The 23,112-nt window shown below is 39.5% G+C and overlaps 1 long non-coding RNA gene across 2 annotated transcripts in view; it reads left to right on the top strand.

Annotated features, from left to right (window-relative positions):
• The window catches only part of LOC143685644 (uncharacterized), a 61,639-nt gene extending 56,909 nt beyond the window's left edge, over positions 1-4,730 (top strand). For both annotated transcript variants that reach the window (XR_013176718.1, XR_013176719.1), the window contains exon 3: positions 4,667-4,730. This is a non-coding gene — a long non-coding RNA (uncharacterized LOC143685644). The remainder of the gene's footprint in view (positions 1-4,666) is intronic.
• Positions 4,731-23,112: the final 18,382 nt, after the last annotated feature.

The raw sequence follows: 23,112 nt of genomic DNA, 5'->3' as shown, positions 1-23,112 counted from the left end.
GACATGAATATGCAAGTCAAAGAGGCCCAGTGAACTCCAAACAGAATAAATCTGAACAAGTCTACTCTAAGACACATACTAATCAGACTATCAGGTGTTGAAGAGAAACAGAAAGTCCTGAAAGCAGCACAAGAAAAGCAATCTACTACATACAAGGGAAAACACATAAGACTGACTTCAGACTATTCAACAGGCACCATGGGAGCAAGAAAGCAGTGGTATGATAGTTTTAAGGTGCTGCATGAGAAAAGTTTTCAACCAAGAATTCTTTATCCAGCCAAGTTATCCTTCAAAATTGAAGGAGAGATTAAAATCTTCAAAGACAAAGAAATATTGAGAGAACCAGTCAACAAGAGACCAACCCTACAAGAAACACTAAAGGGTGCTCTTTCAGCTGACAAAAAAAGACAGGAGAGGGAGGTCTAGAGGAGGGCACAGAATTGAAAAATATGAGTAAAGGTAATTTAAAGGAAAAGAGAGAGAGAGGGAAAATAATACAGAGATATAACAAATAAGAACTAAAGGACAAAATGGTAGAGTCAAGAATCACTTTTACAAGTAACTATTTTGAATGTTAATGGACTAAACTCACCAATTAAAAGATACAATCCATCTATATGCTGTTTACGAAAGATGCATCTTAGACTCAAGGACACAGTTAGATTGAAAGTGAAAGGGTGGAAAAGATCTTCTATACAAGCTGTAACCAAAAGAAAACAAGAGTAGCTATACTAATACCAGACAAAATAGACTTAAATGTAAAGACATCATAAGAGACAAAAAAGGAAACTACATATTAATAAAAGGGACAATTCACCAGGAAGAAATAACAATCATAAATGTGCATGCTCCCAGTCAAGGTACTCCAAAGTACATGAGGCACAAATGACCAAATAAAAATTCCAGAGGGGCCACAGAATATGGAACTCAGGGATATTTATAAAGAAATAAAGGAAGACACTAGAAGAGCATAAAGAAGAATTCAGAAGGTTAGGTAGAAAAATGGCAGACCTCACAGAAATGAAAAATACAGTAGACCAAATTAAAAATATACTGGAGACATAAGATAGCAGATTTGAAGATTAAAAGATACAATCTTTTGTATCATTTACAAAAGATATTGGAAAAACTGAAGGAAGCTATAGACATATCAACAGTAATAGTGGGAGACTTCAATACACCACTCTCTGCTATAGATAGAACAACCACACAGAGGATCAACAAAGAAATAGGGGACTTAAACAAAAGGATAAATGAATTAGATCTAATAGACATATATAGTTCATTACATCCCAAACACCAAGATATACATTCTTCTCTAGTGCACATGGACTGTTCTCCAGGATAGACCATATACCGGGACACAAGCTGAGTCTCTATAAAGTTAATAAAATTGAAATTATCCAAAATACATTCTCTGATCACAATGGAATACAATTGGAAATTAATAATCACAAAATACCAGAGCTTTCACAAATATATGGAGATTAAACAACACACTCTTGAATAATCAGTGGATCAAGGAAGAAATTGCTAGAGAAATCAGTAAATATCTGAAGATAAATGATAATGAGAATACAGTATATCAAAATTTATGGGATGCAGCAAAGATAGTACTAAGAGGGAAATTTTTTGCCCAACTTGCCTACATTAATGAGTAAAACAAGAGGATTTAACTGCTCACCTGGAGAACTTAGAGAAAGAACAATGAATTAACCCCAAAGCAAATAAAAGAAGAGAACTAATAAAGACTAATAATATCATAAAGGGTATATGTGAAAAACCCATACTTAATGGTGAGAAATTAAAAGCATTCCCCTTGAGATCAGGGATGAGACAAGGATGCCCACTGTCACCACTATCATTCAACATTGTATTAGAAGTACTAGCTGGAGCAATTAGACAGAAGAAAGAAATGAAGGGCATCCAAATAGGAAAGGAAGAAGTAAAACTTTCATTATTTGCAAATGACGTGATCCTATACATAGAAAACCTTGAGAAATCTACAGCAAAACTACTTGAGCTAATAAACAAATTTAGCAAAGTGGTAGGATACAAGATTAATGTACAAAAATCAGTAATGTTTCAATGCACAAACAATGACCTCTCTGAGGTGACAACTAAGGAAAAGTTTCCATTCAAGATAGCGACTGGAAGAGTCGCTCATGGGAATGAGCCTAACCAGGGTTGTCAGGGACTTGTACACAGAAAATTACAAAAAATTGCTTTAAAAAAAATTTAAATGATCTGAATAGTTGGAAAGATATTCCATGTTCATGGATAGGAAGTTTGAATATGTCAAGATGTCAATTCTTCACAAACTGATCTACAGATTCAATGCAATACCAATAAAAATCCTGACAACCTACTTTGAAGACTTGGGAAAGCTGGTTATCAAATTTATATGGAAGGGAAAGAGATCCCAAATAGCTAAAGATATCCTAAAAAAGAAGAGCAAACTAGGAGATCTATCACTTTCTGAGTTTAAAGTTTACTAAAAAACCACAGTAGTCAAAACAGCATGGTACTGGCACAAAGAGAGAAGGACTGACCAGTGGAATAGAATCAAGTATGCAGAGATTGGCCAGCAAATTTATGGACATTTGGTCTTTGATAAGGCCCTCAAATCCTCTGAATTGGAACAGAATGGTCTTTTCAATAAATGGGCATCGGAGAACTGGATTTCAATAGCCAAGGGAATGAGGAAGGACCTCTACCTTACACCCCATACAAAAATTAGTTCAAAATAAATCAAGGATCTAAGTGTAAGAGCCAGTACCATAAAATTTCTAGAAATAAATGTAGGGACAAATCTTTAAGATATAGTAATAGCAGGCAGTTTCTTGAACTTTACACCTAAAGCACAAGCTGTGAAGGAAGGAATGGACAAATGGGAACTCCTTAAGATCAAGAGCTTCTGTGCCTCAAATGACTTTGTTAAAAAAGTGAAGAGACAGCCAACTCAGTGGAGAAGATGTTTGGAAACCACATTTTGGATAAAGGCTTGATAACCTGGGTACATGAAGAAATTATAAAGCTCAACAACAAAAGATCAAACAACCCAATTATAAAACGGGCAGAAGAAATGAATAAGCACTTCTCTGAAAAGCAAGTACAGATGGCTAAAAAGCACATGAAGAGCTATTCATCTTCAACAAATTAAGATGACAATGAGATATCACCCCACACCTATAAGAATGGCTGCTATTAAACAAACAGTAAAATATAAATGTTGGAGAGGATGCAGAAAATTGGAACACTTATTCACTGTTGGTGGGAATGTAAAATGGTTCAGCCACCGTGGAAGTCAGTTTGGCAGTTCCTCAGAAAACTGAATATTGAGTTGCCCTATGACCTGGCAATACTCAGTATATACCTAGAAAAGTTGAGGGCAGTGACATGGACAAACATTTCACACTGATGTTCATAGCAGCACTATTCACAATTGCTAAGAGATGGAAACAATCCAGATGCCCATCAACAGATGAGCGGATAAATAAAATGTGGTATATACATACAATGGAATATTATGCAGTATTTAGACAAAATGATGCCCCAAAACATATGACAACGTGGATGAAATTTGAGGACATAATTCTGAGTGAAATAAGTCAGACACAAAAGGACAGATACTTATGATTCCATTATTATGATTCTGATAAAGCCACCAGTGTTTTGGAGCAGATAGAAGGAAAAATCTGAGATGAGGAGATGGTAGCCATGACAAACTCTGGGACCTGTTCTGTGGCTACTTGTTGAAGTGTGCTTTGAAAATTATTGCTTTTTGTTTTCTTTTCTTTGTATATATATATATATTTTATATTTTACAACAAAAAAAGTAATAAAAACATAGGCAGCTATAGTAATATTAAATAAAATAAATTCTTGAAATCAAAAATTTGAAAATATTTAGTAACACAACTCACTACTATAGCAAAGTTGATATTTGTAATAACTTTTTATTTGATATTTTGAGAATGCACAGTTTTAATAGTTGATCAAATGGTATTTAAGATAGTGTCTAATATTTAGAATTTAAGAAACTCTGATATCTGTATCTATAGATATTTGTCCTTACTTGCTTTAATTTTAAATTGGTTTATGAAACATATCGTAAAAACAAGCTTTACGATGATTACCTAGGTTGTTTTTTAAAATATGCCTATGGATAAGCTAAGATATCCATTTTAAGTGGCTATGATTTTTATATGTTAATTGTAAAAATATTTATATCTTTGTATTTTCCTGAAATCAGGAAAATATTTAGTAACGTGTCATTACTATAGCAATGCAGATATTTGTAAGAACTTTTGAGAACATTCACAGTTTTGACAGCTGATCTAAATGGTATAAGTTAGTGTTTAATAAGTAGAATTTAAGACCTTCGCTATCTGAATGTGTGGTTTTTTCCCCTTGTTGCCTTAATTTTAAATTGGTTTATGACACTGACTGTGCAAACACAGGTTTTATAATGATTACATGATACTTTATTTAAATATGCCTATGGTTAAACTAACTAAGACATCCATTTTTGGTGGTTCTAAATGTATTATTTGTTTTCTTAAATAAAAAAATATATATAAGTTAAAAAAAAAAACTATACGCCTGAATGGAATCATGCTTAAATAAGGTTTGCCAGAGCATTTCACTCTTCTGCTTCATTCAGGTTTGATGGAAGCAATCTGACCAGAAACACTTCTTTGCTGCAAGCCCAACAGGAAAAAGATCCCATGTCAGGTAAGGGTGATTGGCCTGGTCTTACTTTTACTTCACCACTGCTTTCCTCCACTGCCGTCATTAAACCTTAGCTGTGACAAGAAAGATTTTACAGGTCGACTGCAAGTCTTCTGTTTTCTTGTAAAACATAATAACACCAAAACCTTCTACCTAAGAACAAAATGGAAATATGTGCCACTTAGTTTGTGTTTCTGATTAAGAAATAAACAGGGGTATTTCTTAAGGTGACCATGGTTGAACTTTAGCTTGAGAAAACAGAAGCACTGGTTTAATTTTCAAGAAAATTAGACTTCAGAAAATAAAAGAGAAATTCTATCAATTTGCAATAATTTTTTTGTGAAAGATCAAATTATACTAAGCCCATCTTTCCTTAATAAAAATTTCCTGTTTACCTCTGTCTAGTGGTATGCAAACAATCTTGTAATTTTAGTAATGAACAGTGAGAGATTTTTAAATAAACCCGCTAAATATGTTTTCTCATTTAATAACTAAAAAAAAAATTATTTCCAATGTAGTCATTTTCAGGTCCCAGTCTAGAAGGGCTACACTTTTTCTGTTTGACCAGCAGTGGAACTTGGGTCCAACAGTGTCTTTCCTAAGCATCCACAAATCCCCAGTGCCAGCAAGGGCCTCCACACAACAATGTCCATAACTATCCACAATAGAAAGAACTAAATAGGATGTTCTGGTAGGCCAACTTCCAGCTTGCTTGTCAGCCTGGAAGCAAGATGAAAAACAAAAGTGGGTGATTGGACTCATCACAAATAATTAAAGGAAAGGTACCTGTTAAAATGCTCTTCTGAGAACATCTAAACCAGTTGCCAGCCATACTATCAGGAGGTAAAGTGTTATTGAAAGTACCAATCTTAAAAATATAATCTTGACTATGTGTCCACATTCAATAAATTCTTTTCCTATGAAGGTTTAACAATCTTAAGATCAATGAATTTATCTACTCTATCTGACTTAAACTGAATTGCTTTTCATTTATTATCTCAGGGTGCTTTCTATTATTATCTTCATTTATTATTAGACCTTGGGGTTGAAAGAGTAACTACTGTATGTTCATGCAGTACTTAGGTTCAGGTGTCAACTAGGCCATGAGATGGTATCCTGTTGTTCTGTAGCCATGGACTTAAATCATCAGCATGTGAGATCATCTATGGCTGATTACAACTGCAGTTGGCTAAGGGGAGTGTCTTCCACGATTAGTGATGTTTAATTTAATTAGCTAGAGGCTTAAAAGAGAGAGTCAGAAGAAAACTCAGCAGCTTAGACCCAAACATTTGGAGATGCAGAAAGAACACACCCCAGGGAAAGCTGTTGGAACCCAGAAGCCAGGAGAGAAGGCCAGCAGATATCATCATGTGCCTTTCCATGTGACTGAGAAACAGATGAAAGCTGGCTGCCTTTTCACAGAGGAACTGTACATTTATAACTAAACAAATCCCTGTGCGGTAAGCTGATGCATCTCTGGTGTATTGCATTCTGGCAGCTTTAGCAACCTAAAACAGTTCATTATTCCACTTGTAGTGCTTGAGAACTGAAGATAAATGCTCCGTAGAAGCTCTTATACTTGGCTAGCTGTGGATGTTCCAACAAGTCATATCTAGATCCCATCCATTTTCTCCAATGCCATCACTACCACCTTAGTGCAGGCCACCATCTTCCTTGCTTGCTCTATTGTAATAGCCTCTTAGTTTTTTCCTGGGTTTCTCTACAATGCATTCTTCACTTTACAACTAGAGTGATTGTCATAAATCAAATCACATCTTGCTTGCCCCGGCCTCAAACTTCCTAATGACCTCCCATCATAAATATCTTCTTGTTCTGTTTATTAATAAAAAGGAGTGTTAAAATCTCCAATTATGATTTTGAGTTTTTATGTCTCCCTTCTGTTGATTTTTGCTTTGTATATTCTGAAACTCTATTTTACGGGGCACACAAATTTAGTTTGATACATCTTCTTGATGAAGTGCTCCTTTCATCATTATGAAATGTCCCCTTTATCTCTAATAATACTCCTTGTCTTTAAGTTTCCTTTGCTGATATTAATATAACTATTTCTGCTTTCTTATAACAAGTATTTCCATTGTATCTATTTTCCCATTATAATATTTTTAAATTTTCTGTATTTTTATATCTAAAGTTTATGTGTTATAAACAGCCTATGACTGGGTATTGCTCAGATAAATCTCTGCTTTTTAATTAAATTATTTAGTTCATTTATATTTAATGCAACTATGGATGCAATTCAGTTTAAAATTTATGTCTCATAATTTTTTTTTTCTATTTTCCATTGAGGGTTTGTTCCTTTTCATCCTCCTTTGCTGCCTTTTTGGTGTTAAGTATTTTGTGTGTGTGTGGGTGCATGGTCCAGGAATCTAACCTGGGTCTCCCACATGGAAGGTGAGCATTCTACCACTGAACCACCCATGCACCCTGTTAAGTATTATTTAATATTCTATTTATCTCCTCTGTTGAGATTTTAGCTATACCTATTTTAATTATGTTCTTTGGGTAACAATATGTACCATTAACTTAATATAATATACTTTGAGATAATATTATATTTCTTCACCTACAATGTAACAACCTCATAACAATATGCATCCATTTACCCTCTCCTGTCCTTTCCTTAGTGTATACTTTGTTGACTTTTTCCTTCTTGGTTAAGTGTTACTTTTCCTACTTCTGTACATGTCCAGTAATTGAATATTTGAAAGTTCAGCAAGATCTCTCCACTTAATCTTACCCTGTGCATGTGAAGCTTAATATTTTGTCAAAAACTTAAGAGGACCCATATACAGATATTTTTTGAATTCCTTCTTTGCATAGATACCTCATCTTTAGTACTCTGCCTCATAAATTCCAGCTGCCATAGCATCACAAAACTCCATATCTGTCTGATTTGCTCAGTAAGATTGTGCCACTCAGTATTTTCCAACTCCACATGCCATGGTCCAGAAAGTGGCTTTAGATAGAAGGTCATGGTGATTATGAGGCTCATTTTATGTGTTTCTCTTCTACCATGGATCGTAGTTCTGCTCTGTCCTTTATCCAATGTCTTAAAACCATTGTCTCATATATATATGTTACTGCAAGAGGACAATCCAGGACCATTTACTTTGACTGTCCCATCACCTTTGGAATAAAATCCAAATTCCTTGATTTGTCTTATAAAGCCCTACATTATGGCCCCAGCATAATAGAAAGCTATTTTTTTTACCTGATCATATGTCACTCCCGTCTTTTCCCACCTATATTCCAGCATACTGGCTTCTTTTCAATCCCTCAGACATACCAATCTTCTTCTCACCATAGGACCTTCACATTACTATCTTCTGTCCAAAATCCTCTGCTCTATGATCTTCACAGGACTATCTCTTGTTTATCATTCAAGACTATTGAGATTAAATTACCTATCCAGACACTGTCACAGCAACTGGCTTTAAGTATTGCAGAATGCATATCACACTTTTATATTTTTGTTTGTGTATTTCATTTCCTTCTTTCTTTGCTTATATTCCATCAATCTTCATTAGAGCAAAATATTCATGAAGGTAGAGACCTTTCCTGTCTGTTTACTTCTGTATCTCCAATGCTTACTATCTATCTATGCCTTAGCACATGGAAAGTAGTTGATAAATATTTATTAGGTAAATGATTGAAACCCATTTTTCTTCTTCATTATTTCAAAACTTCCATACCCCCCAAAACATAGAACTTCAATGGACATATTCAACTTTACACTGATAAAAAGATGAAGATGATAATGATAATCCCTAACATTTATTGAGCTGTTATTATGATCCTAGTCACTGAACTAGGAGCTTTACATTCATTGTCTCACTTAATCCAAATTACAACCCAGTAAGGGAGCTGTTATTATTATTATCAGCTTTGTAGATAAGAAAACTGAGGCACAGAGAAATTCAGTAACTTTCTGGGTGTCTCACAACTAAAGCAATCATCTTACCCATTCACGAGTTTATCATGCTATCAGATTTTCCAGAGTTGCTATTGTCCAGACTTTGATTTTTATTTCCACATGACTAGAGCTGGGTTTATACTTCCTTTGAGATATGCCCAGGTCATGCAGTCTCTAGTATTGAAACATCATGAACTACATCTGTCGCCCATTACTCATCCTTGCCAGAAAAGCCCATATTGTGCTATTGTATCCAACCCTCATGTTTCAACTGCAGTATAAATATGTTTAACCAGCTGTTGCTAACACTTTGTAATGCTTGTGACAACTCTACCGAGAACCCTTTCTTAATGGAGCAGATGGTGTGAAATCAAGCAGGCAAGTGGAAATGTAGTGATGGAGCTTGGAGAGGGAGGTGCTGGTCAATAACCATCTCCTTTTTTTTTTAAGATTTGTATCTAAGACTTGTCAGATACAAGTTCCTGTGCCTATGTTCCACAGGCAATGAAAGACCTGGGGGACAGAGTTAAAGAAAATAAGTTTGGGAAGTGGACATATAGTTACAAACCCATACAGAAGTGAATGTCAAAATCACCAGAATGAATACATTTATTCAAAAAGCAAATGTAGATTTAGAACAACAGAAGCATTGAATAGTTCAGGGTTAAGAAGATAAAGAGGAAGAATTACACTATCCCCAGAGTAAATGATATATCCAACACAATCAAAATATTCACTAAATAAAAGATGCTATTTTGAATAATATAAAGAGAAAAAATTCAGAGTCAGACTACAATTCAAACCACAGATCTACTGCTCAAAAGCTGTAAAACTGTGAGCAAATTCCTTACCCTCTCTGAGCTTGGATAATTATTAATAATTATTTCAGATAACCCTACTATAAGATTTGAAAGAGGGAAGTTTGAGATAGAGGATGGCTATCTGTGGAGACTATATTTGCAACAATGCCAGTGAAAAGATGTTCACCCAAATATAGGTAAATGAAGACAAACTTTCACCAGTCACAAGCCCCGTAGTCTGTCAGTAGCTGCATGGAAGGGGAGGGGAGAAAGAAGCATTAAGAGTCTGGTAGACTTGAGATAGGGAGAAGGGCAAAAGAGGTGAAAGTATTCCATGGAAGGCACAGCAGGTTAATTGGAGAACAGCAGCTGCAGCTGGGAGTGATTTTGCCAAACCCAGTAACTTGTGAGTGCAAGGAGCCTGAGGTAAGAAGTTCTGCAGGGATGGAGCAGTGAATCCTTCCTTCTCTTCTTGGTTGGCAAAACATTTAGGGGGTTGGGGAATTTAATGCTAAAGGGTGGCTGAAATGCAAGACGCAAAAAGCATTCTGAATGTCTTTGTTACACTCATACCAAAAATTTGGTTGTTTACAAGATCAGGGTATAAAAACATTAACTTTCTTTGAGACCAAGTCTCAAGTCCCCTGGCTAACAAGACTACCCAGGCTGAAAAAGACCTGATTCTATGAAAGTTATATGAGCTTGCAAGGTCATCTACACTGCCCTTGAGCAAGATTTATGACCTCATGCAACATTGGCTACTGCAATTTCATGACCATACATGCTGGCAGTTTTGAGCCAGCTCACTTGAAAAGGAAGAAGAAATATGACTTTTTAAAAATGTGCCTGATCTGAGCATCTGCTTGTGTGCTGGTTTGAAAGGAAGTATGCCCCCTAAGAAAAGCCATGTTTTAATATATATCCCATTTCATAAAGGTAGAATAATCCCTATTCAAAACTGTATATTTGAAACTGTAATGAGATCATCTCCCTGGTTGATGTGATTTAGTCAAGAGTGGTTGTTAAACTGGATTAGGGGATGACATGTCTCCACCCATTTGAGTGGGTCTTGATTAGTTTCTGAAGTCCTATAAAAGAGGTTCAGAGAGATTCAGAGAGAGCAGAGAATGCTGCAGCACCACGAAGCAGAGAGTCCAGCAGCCAGCGACCTTTGGAGATGAAGAAGGAAAATGCCTCCCGGGGAGCTTCATGAAACAGGAAGCCAGGAGACAAAGCTAGCAGATGACGCTGTATTCGCCATGTGCCCTTCCAGCCGAGAGAGAAGCCCTGACTGTGTTCGCCATGTGCCGTCTCACTTGAGAGAGAAACCCTGAACTTCATTGGCCTTCTTGAACCAAGGTATCTTTACCTGGATGCCTTTGATTGGACATTTTTATAGACTTGTTTTAATTGGGACATTTTCTCGGCCTTAGATCTGTAAACTAGCAACTCATTAAATTCCCCTTTTTAAAAGCCATTTCGTTTCTGGTATATTGCATTCCAGCAGCTAGCAAACCAGAACAGCTTGTATCTTCTTGTTTATGGACAAACCAGGTAGAAGGAACTCTGAAATAATTTATATTTAGAAGGTTAATTATACTAAAAAGCAGGATATCCTGGGCACAAACCTATCCAGCCTAATTTTTGCCATGAGCTCCATTAAAAAAGGGTGCCTTGCAATTTTATTTAGAATGCTCTAGAAGACCTGACTAAAAGGAACATTTTGGCAAACACTTGAAGTGGATGAAGAAGTAAGCTCTGGGGTAAAAGCATCCCCAAAGTGAGAACTCCTAATATGTTTAAGGAACATCAAGGTGGTCAATGTGACTGGAGCTGAGTGATTAAGAATTAGAGAGGTCATGGGTGCCAGACAGTGTAAGCTCTTGGTAGGTCCTTGTTAGGACTTTGTTAGGACTTTAGCCAATGACAACACCATTGGAAAGTTGGCAGAGGAATGACAAAATCTGACATGATTTAAATGTAGCATTCTTTTCTATTGTGGTATTTTATCTATATAATAAAATTTCCCATTTTAACCATTTTTACATGTGTATACTTCTGTGACATTAATTATATTCACAATATTGTGCTACCATCAACACCATCCATTACCAAGAAAATTCTGTACCCATTAAGCAATAAGTCCCCTTTCCTTATTGCCTCCAGCCCCTGGTTACCTCTAACCTATTTCCTTTTTTTTTTGCAAGGGCAGGCACGAGGAAACAAATCCTAGTCTCTGGCATGGCAGGTGAGAACTCTGCCTGCTGAGCCACCACAGCCTGCCCTCTAATCTACTTTTTATAAATGGGTCATTCTTGCTACAATATTAGTGAGAGTTAGTAACTAGATCTTATGTGGCCAGAGTAGAAGCAAGGAAACCAATAGAAAACTACTGCCATTACCAGGAAGAGAAATTATGTCTGCCTGAGCCAGGTGATAGAATTGAGATTGGTTAGAAATTGTCAGATTCTAGACATAGTCTAAAGACATATAGCCAATAGGATTTGTTGTATTAAGTATGGCAATTAAAAAGGGAGGCATCAAGGTTGACACTAATTTTTTTTTATCTGAGCAACTGCAAGGGTGGAGTTTCCATCAACTGGAATGGAAGGGACTGGTTGGAAAGGTCTGTCAGGAAGAGAAGAGCAGAGGGTTGGTCTGATCCCCATTAAATATGAGCTGCCTCTTGAAAAGCTAAACACAGATGTCAAGGAAGTAGTTCAATATTAAAGTCAGAAGTTCAGGTGTGAGCTGGCTAGAGATTTATTCTTTGAGTTGTTAGCATACCAGTGGTTTTTAAGTCCATGAGCCAGATGAAATCACCAAGAGAGTGAGTGTAGAAAGAGCTGAAAAAAGGTTCAAGGAGGGGTTTAACGCTGAGGTTGGAGAAATAAGAACAAGCAAAAAAGAGTGAGAAGCTACCAGTGTTGTAAATTGAAATGAGTTGTATGGAGTCCCAGAAGCCAACGGAAGAAAAGTACATGGGGGATGGAGAGATTGACTCTATCAACAGATGCTAGTGGATATCAGTGGCTAAAAGAATTCAAGTAGAGTCAAGAGACTATTCTGGAGGCTACTCTTATGCAAGCTTCAGCTAGATATCGCTAATTGCCATGGTTTGCCAAGCCCCAACTAACATCATTCCTGTTAATCCTAAAGAAGACCCAGGACTCTATCTGAGATCATACAGAAATTTCACCCACTAAGTTTACTTTTTAGAAACCTAAAATCTTCAGATGGTTCCTAGGCCAGATTAAGTCCTGAAACTTAGAGATGCCAGTCTCTCCAAGAACATCAGCTAGTTCCATCCCCCATCCCATATCATTGGCACCCCTTTTCAACAATAGAATGGGCATAATCCAAATATACCTAAAGATTGGGAGAAGGATCAAAGGAGAAAGACAAGTTATAACAGAGAAGTTAGGATTTAACAAATGAGTATGCCTACTGAATCATTGTGTTGATATTTTTTAGTCTCCAGTGTCTTGGAGCAGCTAGAAGGAAAAAGCTAAAATTGTGGAACTGTAACCCATATCAAACTTTGAAATGTGTTCTATAATTGCTTGTTAAAGTGCACTGTGAAATTTATCACTTTTTTGTATATATTTATATTTCACAATTAAAAACTTAAAACAAAACATGCTGGTGGGTAAGTGCATAACTGAGAATTAGCAGTGTGGATAATTTAGGAACTCAAGTGAAGTGGTGGTAGTGGGGGCCTGATTGGAGTGGGTTTAAGGGAGATTGGGAGACAAAGAATCAAAGGCAACTCTTTCCGATAAGAGGAAGCAAAGAAATTGGACAGTGGCCAGGGGGGAAAGTAAGTTGAGATACTGTGCATGTGCATGGGCATAAGACAGGAGAAAGATTCCTATGTTACACTCTGATGGGAATATTCCAAAAGAAAGAGGGAAATTGCTGGAGTGATGCACTTGAATGGATGAGGGGGGTTGGCATCCAAGGCACAGGTGGAGATGGAGGCCATGGACAGGATAACAAGCAGGGGAGGGAAGGTAGAGTACATGGGGGCAGATGCTAGTAGGCATGTAGATATTCTGCTGGGAACTACTGCATGTTCTCCTTGGAGTATTTCCATTTTCTCAGTGAAAGAGGAAGCAATGTTATCAGCTGAGAGAGAGGAATGGGGAGGAAGTGCTGGAGGTTTGAAGAGAGAGGAAAAGATGTGCGCTTGTCATTTAGAAAAGAGAGAGAGTAACTGCACTAGGAGAATGTATGTTATGCTCTCCTGCCTGGTTGCCAGGCAGCTGATTTTGATCAATTCTACATTGGGCATTGGCAGAAGGTAACTGATCCGCACACTGATGTTATCAGGAGGGTCCCCATGCAGCTATCCAGGCTCTGCTGGCTGATGGAGCCATCCTGGGGCTGGGCTCCTGAGGGGCAGGGATGGAACTCAGAACTCTGTGCATTCTGTCAAGTGGAACTGTGTTTCCTCTGGTCTGCTGCCTCCCCCAGGGATTCACGAGGAAGTGGAGGTGGAGTCCGCTTTTCTTTTATATGTTATACCTTTAAGTTCAGAACTTGATGGTTGTTGTCCCACCCCTCTTTCCTCCCATTCGCCCCTACCTTGCTCTCCATCTTCCAGCCCTGCCCCCACTTACCTGGCTAAGGTTCAGGCTTCGGCAAGAGTAGCAAGTTCCTGAGTGCCCACTGGCCAGCAAAAGCAGCTGGCCCTCTCAGTTTCACCACCTTCGTCATTTGGTGTGTCCATCTGGGGGAGGGAAGAAAGGGTACACCTGCAGGACATAGCCCAACTTACCTCCCCACCATGAAGACCACAGTCGGATCCTTCTCCAAAGGGTGTTGCAAGCCCAGGACAATTGCTCCCCTCAGTTATTCTATGAGCAGACCTCCTGATTTTGCACCACCTCAATTATTTTGCAATTTGCTGGAATGCAATATACCAGAACTGGAATGGCTTTTAAAAACAGGAATTAAATGAATTACAAGTTTATAGTTCTAAGGCTATAAAAATGTCCAAACTAAAGTGTCCAGGTAAAGATACCTTAGTTCAAGGAAAGCTGATGGGTCAGGAACACCTCAGTCAGCTGGATAGTGACATGGGTGGCATCTGCTGGTCCCTTTCTTCTGGGCTCCATTGCTCTCAGCCTCTCTTCCAATGGGGGTTCCTCACTTGGCTTCTCTGGGGCTGGCTTTCATCTCTTGGCTTCCTTTGGCTCTCTCCAGGTTCTGGCTGCTTAACATCTCATGGCAACTTCTGCTGAGTTTCAAACATTTCCAAACATGAATGTCTCTGTTCTCCAAGTGTCCGTTTTTGTGTCAGCTCTGCCCTAAATTTTCTGTCAGCTCTGGCATTTCTGAGGTTTCTCCAAAATGTTTCCCCCTTTCAAAGGTGCTAGTATATTAATTAAGACCCACCTAGAATGGGTGGAGTCACATCTCCAGCTAATCACACCCACAACTAGGTGTGCCGTATCTCAGTGGAGATAATCTAATCAAGTTTCCAACCTACAGTATTGAATCAGGATTAAAAGAAACAGCTGCCCCCCCAAGATTGAATCAGGATTAAAACATGGCTTTTCTGGTGTACAAACCAGCACACCACCTTAAAGTTAAGAATGGCTTTCACATACTTAAATGGTTGAAATAAATTTTAAAAAAAGAAGAATACTTTCTGACCTGGAAATTTTATGAAATTCAAATCTGTATCTCTCAAGTTTTATTGGAACAAAGCCATGCTCATTTGTTTACATATTTTCTATAGATGCTGTCATGGACTTAAGTCATTGTGACAGAATGGTCTGGTCTACAAAGCATAAAATATTTACTGTCTGGCCCTTTAAAGAAAAAGCTGCTGAGCTCTCTCCTATGGCAGGGTGCTTCATCTGAGCCTGGAACTACTGAGAGGAGCTGGGTCTCTGGGCCCAGCTGGGCCACATCTGGGCACCACAGGCACTCTGGCTCTGTCACACTGGCGTGAAGCCCAAAAAAGAGCCCAGTGGCTAGGCCTCTTCACTGAGTTAGGTGTGTGGGGGTGGGTTGGGGGGGTTGTTAGGTGAGACCAAGCAAATCGGGGGTGATTCATACACAGAGTTCAATATGATAACCATAAACTGATTCAAATTTAGCTCTGGAAAAGACTTTAAAGATCCTACAGTTCATTTTCCAGATGAAAACTGAGACACACATACCCCCTCCCCTGAAAGATGAAGTCATTCCTCAAGACCACACAGCTGGTCAGTAGCTGAGACTGGACTAGAATCCACTTGTTTTCACTTCCCTCTTCAATGATCTTTTCACAGCCTCTTTTCACAGCCTCCTGCTCCATTCATTGTCTTTCTGATGCTTTTGGGATCGGAGTCCTGTCCTTCACCCTAAACGGCGACCAGTGTCTGGTCCCGCAAGGTATGCCATCAGTCCTACTATGGGGAACCCAGAGTCCACCTAAGTACATGTGGCACTAGGGTGGGAATTGCCCATCTTTGATATTAGGTGGCTGTCCCATCAATAAAGTCAGGAAATCTCTACAAGCAGTGTCTTCCAATTGCCTGGAATTTCTGGGAAAGCATAAGGGCATAGAGTAGCTTTTGCCATTCAGAAGTTGTTTTCGATCTTCATTCCAGAGACCTTTCCAGTGACAGCCTTTCAAGCATTCTCATGTATCTAATTAAAAATATGGATTTTCTGTTGTGAGTTAAAGTCAAGATATAACTTCAAAATTTGCTTGGCCAAGTACATTTAATAATACCTAATACTCTCGCGTGTTAAATATTCATCCGTTTTCTCCATAACAGCTTACAATAAATATTGATGATTTTCTAACTTTGCAAATGGTTATGTACATAGGAGAATATTCATGTGTAGCTCATTGATTTTCCTGACAAAGCCAAATAGAGAAGGTAAACCAATTTAACATAACCCATTTCCAATTTTGCACAGACCGAATAGAAGTGGAACTACCACTACCATTATTAATAATAATATTTAGCTCACATGCAGCTCTTTCTATCTTTTAAGCACTTCCCCAACATTAACAAATCTATTCACTAACACTCAAGGGAGGCATTTTTTTGTAATGAGAATGGGAAGCCAAGAGAAATGTAAATGGCCACCCAGGGCTAAGTAACAAGATGGTGCTGTGATGTAAAGCAGGATAACTTCTCATGAGTCTCAATCCCCCTGGGTTTCCTAACTTCTTAAATATGAGAAATACTGCAGCCCTGTCCAGGAAGCAAGAAAATATTTTCAATATTAGTTTGTATAAGGTGGGTGTTCCCATAATAAAAACTGCTGTTCTTTGAACACCTACTGTATACCAAGCACTGCTAAGTGTTGGGGACCGAAAAAAAAAAAAAAAAAAAAGAGCCCCAGCCTGAAGAAACTTATAGATTAGTGAGACAGAGAGATATGAAAGATTAGCCACCATGCAGTGAGATGAGGGCCTTGACTGAGATAAACAGGCCTTGGCTCAGCTGCACAGAGAAGGTGGACCCAACACATCACAAAAGCATTCCCTGGGGAGGTGATGCTTGAGCATAGAATTAGGGTGCTCAATCTAATAGAAGAGAATTAGGGTGGTGGGTTTCAGTGGGGGAGGGAGACATTCTCGATACAGTGTGAAAGGTATGGGAAAAGGTGGCTTGAAAGAGCATATGCCCTCTGAAAACTGCAAATACTTCTGCTGACTGGAGTGAAGTTGGCCTGTATAAGAGTAAGACAATGTGATGCTAGAGAGATAACCCAGGGGGCCTTGTATGACATTTTTTTGGTAATTTGGTAATTATAATGTGGTAATTATAATTTCCAAAGATAATTGCAATGAACTCTCCCTTCCCACTTGTTCTTAACAATGTGACTGCCACCCACCCCCATTTAGAGCTGGGATTTATATTTCCTCCCCTTGAATCTGGATGGGCTTATGACTATTTTGACTAATGGAGTACAGTGAAAGTGATGCTATGTGACATTTGGGGCAAGGTCAGGAAAGCCAATGCAGCTTCTGCCTTGTCCGCTGGGACATTAACCACCAGATAAGAAGTCCAAGTATCCTGAGGCTGCTATGCTGTGAGGAGACCCAGGCTACACAGAGAGGCCATAAGTCAACAGCCCCTGCTGAAGTCCTGTCCAACAGCCAGTATTAACTGCCTGAAGTGTGAGTGAAGACACTTCTAGGTGAATCCAGCCCCCAGCCATCAAGCCACTCCCAGGCTTGAATATTCCCAGCTGACACCCAAACACGGGAGCACAGACAAGCTATCCCCACTGTGCCCTGCCTGAATTCCTGACTCATGGAATCTACGAACATTATTAAACAGTTCAAATTTTGGGGTGGTATATTATGCAGTAACAGTAACCAGAACAGCTATGCTACAAATATTTTAATTTATTCTCAGATAATGGAAAATGATGAAAGGATTTAAGGAGTGTGATGTCATCAGATTTTGTGTTCACTCTGAGTAGCAGGACCAGGGGGTCCCTGTGAAATGAGAAGACACTCTGGTGAATGCTTTGATATCTCAGTCCTATGAGTCATCTTAGCTGAACCTTGGTCGTCACATTTTTCTGTCCTTGTTGGTTTGTTTTGGCATTCAAGCTCATCTTCCTCTAGCTCAGTGATTCTGGTTGCAGGTTAGGATCACCTGAGGGGCATAAAAAATATGCCACTTCCTGAGCCCCAACCCAGATCAATTAAATCAGAACCTTTGGGGAGGTGGGGCTTTGGCATTGGTATTTTTTAAAGGTCCCCAGGTGATTCTACAGGCATTCAAGGTGAGAACCACTGAGTAAGCTGTTCCCCAACCATATAACCCTATCTAGGGAAAGAATAGCTTGCACTGCAAATCTGAATCTCCATTGAAAACTAAACTTACTCATTGCAAAATTCAGTATATCCTCACCTTGGCAGAAAAAGGAGTTTTCTGAACACTAGATGCTGGCTACTATTGCTACATTACAGAACCAAAGGAAAAGTTGCAGACCTTAAGCCACATTATGAAAAAGATATGAGGTCCTGAGGGAGGATTTATGAGAGAGGAAACACTGAAACTCTCTTGGCAGAAGGAATATTTGTTTTAAACAGAGACCTCCCTTTTCCAATAAGAGTTTCTGAGCATGATTTGATGAAGCATCTCTTCCAACAAGCCATTTTTCTTTTGCTCTGACATTGTGGTTCAAACTGAGATGGATCAGTTAGATAGTTGCAGCTCATGTTTAGAAAACTGCATAAAAGAATGAGAAAAGCATCCCTTTCCTTTGTGCTCGGGGAGGGGGGGTGCAGGGAGAAGGTGCAGGTCTGGGTCATAAGATTGGAAAGCAGTGGAAGGGGCAGGGTAGAATAGAAGGGATCAGACAGAGGAGAATATAGTCATGAATGCTTGGGGACCCTGAGCAGGCCACATAACTTCTCTGGGCTCCAATTCCCTAATCCATATAAGAAGGTAGGATGATTCTGAGATCTCTTCTCCATCTTGAAATTTGATTCTATGTTTAAGTCCCAGAAGCCTCCAATTTTGATTTGTAATTTTCATTCTGTTCCAGATTGGCCAAAAGTTCTGGTGTAAAGCAGCTCCTTTCTCTGGCCGCTGCATTCTCATTTGTAAATCCAATATGAAAATCGCCACCTCCCTTCCAGTGTTTCTGAGAGAATCACTGATCATGGTGACACAAATGCAATCTCCCCAGGCACACATGCTTAGAAATGATGACGACATTGCAGACCCATGCATAAAAGCACCTTTGGTAGTTTGCCTGCCATGGTGGACTGGCCCAGGCACCCATTACCTTGGCTTTAGAGCTCTACAGTTTGCCAAGGAAGTCATCCATGATGTCACAGCTGAGTGGGACAGAAATTGGGGAAGCAAATACCAAGAAGTCCTCTTATATGACATGGTCATCACAACAGGGGTGCATTAAAGAAATCAGCATTAACCCTTCCAAACAAACACCCCATGCACAACGGTATGCATTTCCAACACCGCAGTAGCCCATTATGCCTGGTGCCTGTAATGTTTCCCATAATTTGTATCATAATGGTGCACTGATATTATGTGAGAGTGACCTGCTAACTCATCTTAGCCTCCCCATTTCTTCAGCTGGCACAGCAGGCTTAATTTCACAGCTTTTAGTTTCATGACATTCAAATACCAGCAATTGATTGGGGGGAGGGGAGAGAACCCAAGTTTATTGGAAATATCAGTCACGGTAAAAATCCTGAAGGAAAACTCACCACTTTGGAAAAGGTCCCCAGATAAATAATTGCCTTATGAGTTGGGATAATTCCTGTTGTCATTAAGCCCCAGCAGAGATCGAATACACTTTAATGCTTCTGCTAAATGTGGAGAGAGAGAGGTACGATTGCAATCACAGAGACAATTAAAGCCAAACGATTGGTATCTGAGTCAGAGGATTTTTCTTTTTTTCTCCCTTTTAATGCATAAGATGAAATGCTATCCATTTCTCAAGTTTTATCCTCCCTTTCTGCAATGATGATCATTTCATCTCTGGGAACACCATTGGGTTTGGGCTTAGTTTTCTGAGCCCAACACACAAATGACTGTCTTTATAGGGAGCGTATCTCATTCCAGCTCTCACTGACCCCCACCCCCACCCCACTACCAGGGGAGAACAGTTGTAGGCACCAAACAGTGGAATCTTTCTAAAGCATTCTTCAGATTTTGGCCTTCTGATGGGGATTCCCTCCTGCTCCAGTGAGCAAGTCCTCGCAACTTGAACAGGCTGTGGACACAGTTTGGCTAGCTGGGAAGGAAGGAGGAGGATTTTGCTGGCAAGGTTTTCTGCCTGCAAAGAGGAGAACAAAACTATTAGCTGTCAGCCATGTGAGCAGACAGAATAGATGAGGATGGCCAAGGCATCGAACCCACCTAAGGAAGGGGCTGTATCTACAAGCTCATTCGCAGGCACTGCTGTGCCTGTAGTGCCTGTGTGTAACTGTCTGGTTTTTCACAAAGGTTCTTGACACTGGAATGGGGGAGAGGGCACGTTCCCATAGGTGCATGTCTAGGCAACAGGAGATAACTCAAACACGGATAGCATGCACTTTCCCCTTAAAATCTGGTCCTAGAATTATCTGAAAAATGGTCAGTCAAGCTCATTGGCCCTCTGGCTGCAGCAGGTTCTTTCTCTGCTCTACTAAAGGGAATCAATTCAGCCCAGAGCCACTAAGTAAATCCTTCCTTAAGCCATGATGCTAAATGAACTCCTGTGATAATCTGAGCCAACAGGCAAATCCCACATATTTGCATATCCCTGGACCAAAACCCTGGCAGCACCAGCCTGTTTCACAAGGTACCTGAGTCCCCTGGACTTGCAGGTGATTATCTCTTCATCACACGTGAACTCACCAAGGATGTTTAATTTTGCTTATGGGAAATTCCTGATTTTACCATGTAAATAAGATGAAATTTAAAAGTGTATGTGTGTTCTCAGTTGATTTATTTCTCAGGAAAGATGGAAAATCATTTAGTGACCCAACATTTTCTGAGCATCCACTCAGAGCTAGGTGGTTTATATACTGGTAGTCAACATTTATTGAATATAGTGTTAAGACCACTACCTTCATTACTTTAAACCTCACAATGGCCTAAAAAGGAGTGTATTATTATCTCCCATTTACAGAAAAATAAACTGAGGGTTCAAAAGGTCTTGTAACTTGCCCAAGATCACAAAAACATAGCAAAATTAACCCTTCTCTGGCTTCAATGCATGGGCCCCATGTTTTTGGCCCCTGGATCTCATTCATCCTCATGGGAACCCTATGGTATAGGAATTATAAACCTGTTACAGACAGAATGAAGTTACTTGCCCAACATCACAAATTGACTAGTAAGAGAACAATACTCTCACCCCCTGAAAACTCTCAAGTGCAGGCACATTCCATTACACTCAGGGTTATCACCTCATGGCACAGACAGAAAATGCCCCACAACAGTGTTTCTCAATTTTTTAAAAAATTAAGGTGACTTTATTCATTTTAAGTGACTTAGGATTTGTATTAGTTAGGGTTCTCTAGAGAAACAGAATCAACAGGGAACACTTGCAAATATAAAATTTATGAAAGTGTCTCACGTGACCGTAGGAACGCAGAGTCCAAAATCCACAGGGCAGGCTGCGAAGCCGATGATTCTGATGGATGGCCTGGATGAACTTCACAGGAGAGGCTCACCAGCCAAAGCAGGAATTGAACCTGTCTCCTCTGAGTCCTCCTTAAAAGGCTTCCCATGATTGCATTTAACATCACTAATTGCAGAAGACACTCCCCTTTGGCTGATTACAAATGGAATCAGCTGTGGATGTAGCTGATGTGATCATGACCTAATCCTATGAAATGTCCTCATTGCAACAGACAGGCCAGCGCTTGCCCAATCAGATGAACAGGTACCACAACTTGGCCAAGTTGACACCTATCCCTAACCATGACAGTCCACCCCTTGTCAACTTGGCATATATATATATATATCACCTTAGACCATACTTAATTTCCAAATGAAAACAAATAAGCACACATTTTTTCTTTTACCTGACAATACTCAACTGTCCTGCATATAACTGGAAACACATTAAATCTCTCCAGGATAGGGTGCAAATCCTTGGGCAACATTCATTCTTAAACTTGATATCTTACAACTTAAATAGTATAACACGAACAAAACAGCATTACAGTCCTCGTTTCTGTAACTGATCACGTGGTCGAAGTTCATATTTATCACTACCTTCTTCCACTACCCATTCCATGTTCCCTTTCCCCTCAGCAAGCACTTCAGCTGGCCGTGGTTCTTTGCTTGGTGGGGTGACCCAAACCTTCATTCCTGAAGTCTCAGAGCCATTAGTGGTCCTGCCTGGATTGTGTTGTTGCAGTTTTCCATTGATTTTAATCACAGGGCATGGTAGTACTAATAGACGCCCCAGGGGATCTCCTATATACCAAGAAAACTCTTCTTTACCTCCATTATATAGTTGCAGTCCTACTTCCTTCTGATAGTCAGGGTCAATTACCCCAGACAATAATGTAATCCCCTTCTTGGTGTGTTGATCCAGAGGCATAAGTAGCCCAAAGCGACCAGGTGGCAATCTTAACTTTCAGTTCAGTGGGATCACTGTTGTTTCTCCTGGAGAAAGCACACCCTGTTTTGGAACTAAAACCTGTAGACCAGCAGAACTCAAGGTAGCAGGGACAGGAAGCAAAAATTTTCCTAGTGGATCACTAAGATAATACTGAGTGGCACCACACCCATTTTCACCCCTTGGTTCCTGGACCCATGGATCCTGGCTACGGGAGAAACAGCACCATACAGCGGACACTGATCAGAGCATACACAGCTTCCTGGAGAACATTACCCCAGCCTTTCAAGTTTTTGCCACCTAGTTGGCACCATAATTGAGTTTTCAAAAGGCCATTCCACCATTCTATCAATCCAGCTGCTTCTGGATGATGGGGAACATGGTAAGACCAGAGAATTCCATGAGCATGTGCCCATTCTCGCACTTCATTTGCTGTGAAGTGTGTTCCTTGATCCGAAGCAATGCTGTGTGGAATACCAAGATGATGGATAAGGCATTCTGTAAGCCCACAGATAGTAGTTTTGGCAGAAGCATTGCGTGCAGGGAAAGCAAACCCATATCCAGATTATGTGTCTATTCCAGTTA

The sequence above is a fragment of the Tamandua tetradactyla genome, chromosome 1, assembly GCF_023851605.1.
Source record: "Tamandua tetradactyla isolate mTamTet1 chromosome 1, mTamTet1.pri, whole genome shotgun sequence".
Classification (NCBI taxonomy): domain Eukaryota; kingdom Metazoa; phylum Chordata; class Mammalia; order Pilosa; family Myrmecophagidae; genus Tamandua; species Tamandua tetradactyla.
Note: the sequence above shows the minus strand (reverse complement) of the source record. Positions and strands in the feature narration are given on the sequence as shown.